Source organism: Oncorhynchus kisutch, linkage group LG24 (genome assembly GCF_002021735.2).
Source record: "Oncorhynchus kisutch isolate 150728-3 linkage group LG24, Okis_V2, whole genome shotgun sequence".
Classification (NCBI taxonomy): domain Eukaryota; kingdom Metazoa; phylum Chordata; class Actinopteri; order Salmoniformes; family Salmonidae; genus Oncorhynchus; species Oncorhynchus kisutch.
The window spans coordinates 27,116,205-27,123,935 of NC_034197.2; positions in this window are offsets into that span (position 1 = coordinate 27,116,205).

A 7,731-nucleotide genomic window follows, 5' to 3' on the forward strand; every position below is an offset into this window, starting at 1 on the left:
ATCAGTGACGCCCTCCAAAGCCTTAATGATAGTAAATTAATATTGCACTGGAAAGTGTGTGAATGGTGAGTGTGAAAAGTCTGAGAATGATAAAGTACAGCATGAGGGCAATACCTACTACCTCTGTCCTGGTTTGACTGAGAATGAGGTCAAGTCTCACTTTGGTTGAGGTGGACATTACGTTATGAAAACCATCAACAAATTCCTCAGATAAAAGAGGAAAATGACATTGCATGAATGTGATCATTGTTTCCTTCCCTTTGGTGTTTCACATCATAAACCTCTGGGAATGCAACTGCATCACTGTTGAAGGTTTGACTCAGATCCATTCAGACGCTTTGTTGTGCAGTCAGTCAGATCATACATATTGACACACACACACACACACACACACACACACACACACACACACACACACACACACACACACACACACACACACACACACACACACACACACACACACACACACACACACACACACACACACACACACACACACACACTCTGACGGTACACACCCTTCTCTATCAGTCATCTACTACAGCCCTGATAACCATTATGAACACCACTCTGTGGCTGAAAAGAGACACGCAAGTACTCCAGTTCCCTCTATTCACTGCCAGTGGCCGTGGTTACAACAGGTTATGTTGAGAAGTAGCGTTTGGTCTCCCCCCTCTCCCTTAGCAAAGACTAAAATGAATGATGTGAGCTAAGATCTCCACAGAGATTCCAACATGGGGTCAAAGCATGCCTTCTCTGTATTTGTGTCACATGACAAGTTGTCATACTATCCTTGGGTAAGGACACAGTAACATATCTACTTCCTCAAAGTATGATAGCCACTTTTCTAAGAAGGTGAAAAGGGGTGTTATCTATAACCTACAATGGTTCTTCAGCTGTCCCCATAGGAGAAACCTTTGAATAACCCTTGTTTGTTCCAAGTAGAACCCTTTTGGTTCCAAGTATAACAATTTTGGGTTCCATGTAGAACCCTCTGTGGAAAATAGTTCTACCTGGAACCAAAAAGGGTTTCACCTAGAACCAAAAAAAGGTTCTACTATGGGGACAGCCGAAAAACCCTTTTGGAACCTTTTTTCTAAGAGTGTATGCGATAAACAATAAATACAGTCAGTAGGCCTACATCAATTCCTTCTCCTGTAAGAGTCAAAAAGGCAGGCCCATGTCAGGTGAGAGTTGCTCGTCCCAGTCGGCAGGAATAATTCACCTGAGTTTATGGAAAGTGCCTGCAGTGCTTTGGAGAAGCGGTGGCTTCTTTGAATGTTAAGATCCTACCCCCAGCTACAGCCACAGTACCAAGAGCTCTGCTCTGCTGCACCAAGGCTGGCTGATCAAACAGCTGGAAATATGAAGAGAACTGCCAATATCCTCTCTGAAATGAATACACCTTTCTTGCGTCCCACTTTTTTTTCTCTCTCACTCTCACTCATCAGGTCAATTTTTTTTCATTCCCAATTGCATTTAATTCTACGTTGCATGTCCCCACTATAGACCGTTTGGATAGGGAGTTTCAAGACACTTTGCAAACAGAAAGAGCTGTTCAGAGAACCTCACTTCTACAGAGGTCATGACTCACATTGTGGTGCATTATCATCAGAGGGGAAGGGGGAAACCTAGTCAGTTGTACAACTGAATGCATTCAATCGAAATGTGTCTTCAACCCCTCTGAATCAGAGAGGTGCTGCCTTAACCGACGTCATCGGCACGCCGGGAGTAGTTGTTGTGAGGGTTAGCTGCCTTGCTCAAATACAGAGCGACGGTTTGGGGATTCAAACAAGCAACCTTTCGGTTACTGTCCCAATGCTCTAATCACTAGGCTCAGGCTAACTCATCATAGCATTATCATCAGGGACATCAGGCCAACTTATTACAGTATTATCATCAGGGCCATCAGGCCAACTTATTACAGTATTATCATCAGGGACATCAGGCCAACTTATTACAGTATTATCATCAGGGACATTGGGCCAGCTTATTACAGTCATTATCACCAGGAACATCAGGCCAGCTTATTACAGTCATTATCATCAGGGACATCAGGCCAGCTTATTACAGCATTCCCACTGAAAACCCAATATGCAAATCCATGTGAATGTGCAGTCCAAATCAAGTCTGACATTAAAGTAGAAATTGCAAACTTTAGAAGCCTTTTTAAACCTCAAATACACTACACGTTTTCATTTGCTGCTGTGCAGTAACAGTAAGAGCGGTCAAATGAAGATCCTACATCTTTATTCCCAGACTCCTCTCTATCATGTTGACTTTTAATTGTGTGTGCAGCTGTGAAAACCCCCAAGATTAACGACTCTTAGTTGTGTGGTTGATGAATCAGATGGGTAGAAGAGACACAGAGGATGGTTAAGGCTTGTTAATTACCAAGGCAGGGAATTCCCTATTGGAAAAAGTCAATCACAATGTTTAATTTGCACTAGCAAATCTTTCATCTAGGTGATTTTCTTTCTGTGGGATTGTTCAGATGTGAAGGCTCATTAATCGTGACAGTGTTGGGCAGGTTGCGTGCCACCTCTCTCTCTCTCTGATGGCTTAGCTATAGGGATCTATTGAACTGTGAATGTTATGGTTAGGGCTGGGTTCATCCGTAAACCATTCAAGTACAAGGGGCAGGACTTTGTGGTTTCATGAACGTACGAATGCAATAATTGTGTGTGTGTGTGTGTGTGTGTGTGTGTCTGTCTGTCTGTCTGTCTGTCTGTCTGTCTGTCTGTCTGTCTGTCTGTCTGTCTGTCTGTCTGTCTGTCTGTGGTTTTCCATTACAGCCATTAGCTTTGTCAGGTCTTCACAAGCTTTGCATCTCATTAGTAACATGTACATCAACAATATAGTTTATTTGCACATAAGAGGACATTGTTGTTGGTAATTTGTAGATCATGGCTATAAAATGTATTGTCAGGTCTAAGATGAGAATTGGAGTGTAGCCATGTTAGTAGCTTCTGCTAATCATAGGCCCATGAGTTCCACAGTAGGTGCTATTAGTGCTCTTTTCGCCACTACAAAACATGTTTGGTGCAAGCAAAGCCCGGAGGCTCAACTGACAGTAGATGTGCATTCCATTCTGCCTGATTTAAAAGCAAAGTCTAATCTTTTTATGAATGACCTTGATCAGAGATGAGCATGAGGCATTTTCTAATGAAAGGTATGAATTGTTTTACCATTGGAGGGGACCTACCCCTGATGAAGAAAGAGTTAAATCTTCAATCCGCCTGGTAAAATGATATGTGTATGTCGGGAGCTTCAGTGAAAATATAGTCGAGCCCAAGGGCTTCTTTCAGATGCAAATCCAAGCGTGTTCCATATGTGTTTCAGAGGCCTAGCACCATAAACTGGTCTGAGCATTACTACAGTTTTGATTACCAAACACACACACACACACACACACACACACACACACACACACACACACACACACACACACACACACACACACACACACACACACACACACAAACACACACACACACACACACACACACACACACACACACACAAACACACACACACACACACACACACACACACACACAAAGGGCCAGTGGTGTAGTGGAGGGTATACTCAGGTAAAAGCCATATACCCACTTTTTTTTCAATGGGTATTGTACTTACTTATACTTACTTCTTAATCCATACCGATGCGTATCAAAGTATTGTAGAGGTATACGACTTGTCAATTATGTAGTACAATAGAGAAATCATGCACAAAGTAGCCTACACAATCGCAAAGCACGTGAAATATATTCACATTCACATGGGTAGGAAAGTTCATTCGAAGAATGTATGAAAGCGTGAAAGTGACCATATCTAAGTGGTTGCTTGTCAGAATCTTTTTTTTTAAATGTCATATTCTTCTTGGGGGTGTATATGAACAGACTTTAATAAGGTGTCATGTTGCTAAAATGCTGTCAGTTCCACTTTAAACGCAGCAATGTTTCACACACATACACTACCATTCAAATGTTTGGGGTCACTTAGAAATGTCCTTGTTTTTGAAAGAAAAGCAAATTTTCTGTCCATTAAAATAACATAAAATTTATCAGAAATACAGTGTAGACATTGTTAATGTTGTAAATGACCATTGTAGCTGGAAACGGGAGATTTTTTTAAATGGAATATCTACATAAGCGTACAGAGGCCTATTATCAACAACCGTCACCCCTGTGTTCCAAACGCACATTGTGTTAGCCAATCAAAGTTTATCATTTTAAAAAGCTAATTGATAATTTAAAAAAACTTTTGCAATTATGTTAGCACAGCTGAAAACTTTTGTTCTGATTAAAGAAGCAATAAAACGGGCCTTTGTGGGTTCGAGTATAGGCTGAAAATGGCCAGAAATAACTTTATTTTGAAACACGTCCGTCTATTCTTGTTCTGAGAAATGAAGGCTACAGTGAAGAGGCGACTCCTGGATGCTGGCCTTCTAGGCAGAGTTCCTCTGTCCAGTGTCTGTGTTCTTTTGCCCATCTTAATCTTTTATTTTTGTTGAACAGTCTGAGATATGGGGTTTTATTTGCAACTCTGTCTAGAAGGCCAGCATTCCGGAGTCGCCTGTTCACTGTTGAAGTTGAGACTGATGTTTTGTTGGTACTATTTAATGAAGCTGCCAGTTGAAGACTTGTGAGGCATCTGTTTCTAAAATTAGACACTCTAATGTACTTGTCCTCTTTCTCAGTTGTGCACCGGGGCCTCCCACTCCTCTTTCTATTCTGGTTTGAGCCAGTTTGCGCTGTTCTGTGAAGGGAGTAGTACACAGCGTTGTACAAGATCTTCAGTTTCTTGGCAATTTCTCAGATGGAATAGCCTTCATTTCTCAGAACAAGAATAGACTGACAAGTTTCAAAAGAAAGTTATTTGTTTCTGGACATTTTCAGCCTCTACTCGAACCCACAAATGCTGATGCTCCAGATACTCAACTAGTCTAAAGAAGGCCAGTTTTATTGCTTCTTTAATAAGCACAACAGTTTTCAGCTGTGCTAACATAATTGCAAAAGGGTTTTCTAATGATCACTTAGTCTTTTAAAATTATAAATTTGGATTAGCTAACACAACGTGCCACTGCTGGCTATTGCGCAGTGACCTTCTTCTGCTTCTGCTTCTTCTTCTGCTTCTTCTTCTTCTTCTTCTTCTTCTTCTTCTTCTATGATATCATGACGGTCCGCAAACAATTGTTTTAGTGCAAGCCGCCACTTGCTGTGCTGGAATGTACGATCAATCATGATGTGCCCAATTCTTTACTACCATGAAAATACAATTTAAAACCAAATAAATCCTTAACTTCTACCCCCTCTAGTCGGTCTCGAACCCCTTGTCTCCCTCCCGGTCTCAACTCGGTCTCCCCCCCCACCCTCTGGTCTCTGTCTTGACTCGGTCTCGGACCCCTTGTCTCCCTCCCGGTCTCGACTCGGTCTCCCCCCCACCCTCTGGTCTCTGTCTTGACTCGGTCTCGGACCCCTTGTCTCCCTCCCGGTCTCGACTCGGTCCCTCCCCCACCCTCTGGTCTTGGTCTTGACCTTGACTCGATTTGCTCCGGTCTTGGTTTTGAATCGGTCTCGCTTTAGGTGGTCTCGAACACAACACTGGCTCACACACACAACCAGAACTGATCCGAGACAGCGGTTTCCATGGAAATGAGGGCTTGTACCCTGGCCAGAGCCTGAAGATGCATATCTCCTTAGAAAACACCTGATTGTACTCAGATTCAAATGCATTGCACTGAACCGGACAGAGAGGGACTGTTCTCTGGCAATACACACAGGAATTATTTTCCCTCGTGTCCGTGGTAACAGGGCGTATGAAGTTCTATCAGAGACCAATACACTTGAAAATATCTCTAGTTGTCTACAATATGATTCGTTCTCTTTCCTTTTATAGCCAGTCTATTGGACAAAAGCATAATGAGAGGGCTATGCAGTCGAAACAACACTTGACGGGTAGTTAAAATCATCAAATTTCAAGATGTTTCACATCAACACAGGGTCCTCCTTTCAGTAATACCTTGATAATACCATAGAAATAACTTTCAGTTTCCATTTACTGTTCAAACATTACAAATCATCCTTGTCTGCATGACGTTGCACAATAATGATGGTTTAAAGGCACAATGCAGATGTTTTTATCTCAATATCAAATCATTTCTGGGTAACAATTAAGTACCTTACTGTGATTGTTTTCATAGCTTCTTAGCAAGAGAAAGCAAGACTTTTGCTATAACTGTCTGGGAGTGGTCTGAGTGGGATGGGAAAACTTCAAACTAGCTTTTATTGGCAGAGGTTTGGAACTCTCTTTTTTATTGGTGTATTAACTAATTTACCTCCTGGTGATGTCACCAGGCAGGACAAAACTCCATCCCAGCAAAACAGGCTGAAATTTCAGGCAGTCTTTTCATATGGCCCTTACACTAAAAGGGCATTATCATCATTTTCACAATATTATTCCAACCACATAGTGCGGAAATATACACTGATTATACCAAACATACTATTGAGCCCCCCCTTTTGCCCACAGAAAACCCTCAATTCATCCAGGCAAGGACTCAAAAGTCAAAAGTGTTGCACAGGGATGCTGGTCCATGTTGACGCTAATGCTTCCCACAGTTTGTCAAGTTGGGTGGAAGTCAGCAGCGTTGCAGTTCTTGACACAAACCGGTGCGCCCGGCACATACTACAATACCCTGTTTAAAGGCACATACATTTGTCGTCTTGCCAATTCACCCTCTGAATGGCACACATACATAATACATGTCTCAATTGTCTCAATGCTTAAAAATCCTTCTTTAACCTGTCTCCTCCTCTTCATCTACACTGTTTTGAAATGGATTTAATAAGTGACATCAACAAGGGATCATAGCTTTCACCTGGATTCACCTGGTCAGTCTAAGTCATGGAAAAAGCAGGGGTTCTTAATATTTGGTATACTCTGTGTATATAAAACACAGAAACATCAAGTTCTGGACTGCACTGGGTCTTTAAACTCTACAAAGGGTCATCAGTGGTTTGCTGACTCTATAATGCATCATCTGAGAAATAACCTCTTCCCCCTAGATGACTGTGTTATGTTGTGCAACCTTCTGAGTACACTTGGCTTCCACCACAGTCTCCTCCAGGAAACAGTGATAGCAGGTTCATATTTACCTTGGCTTGGTGCTTATCTGCCTTGATGATATTTGTGTTATGAGAGACATAGTTCTGGGTGGCCTCAAGGGTCTTTGTGAGGCGATGCTTCGTTACACTCGGCCAATCTAGGTGAATTTCAATCACACTTTGAAGTCTGCGGAATCATGTTTATTTTCTTAAAGCGATGTCACCCTTTTCATATCAAGTGACCCAATTCAGTGTGACGTAAGTGTAGAGATACTGTGTTGTGAATGGTTGGATGTGTTTTTCCCTCAAAAGCTCAGCTGTTGAAGGATGAAAAATGTTTACCTTTGACACAGGAAGTGATACTTGGTCTAGGTGATGAACTATCACTGCCTATCGGTCATGGTAGAAACCCCTCATTTGGCTCGGCTGATGAAGTATGTCGCAATCACTAGGAAGAATTTTCTTCCTTAGGTATGCAGCTTTCTGTTGTATTTAGACTTAAGAAGCTCTGAATTCCTAATTGAGGAAGAACGTAAAGTGTTGTGTTTCTGCAGTAGCTGTAAGAATAATTGAACAGGCCCAGTCTTTGGAATTAGCAGTGCTACCTGCAGGGCTCAGT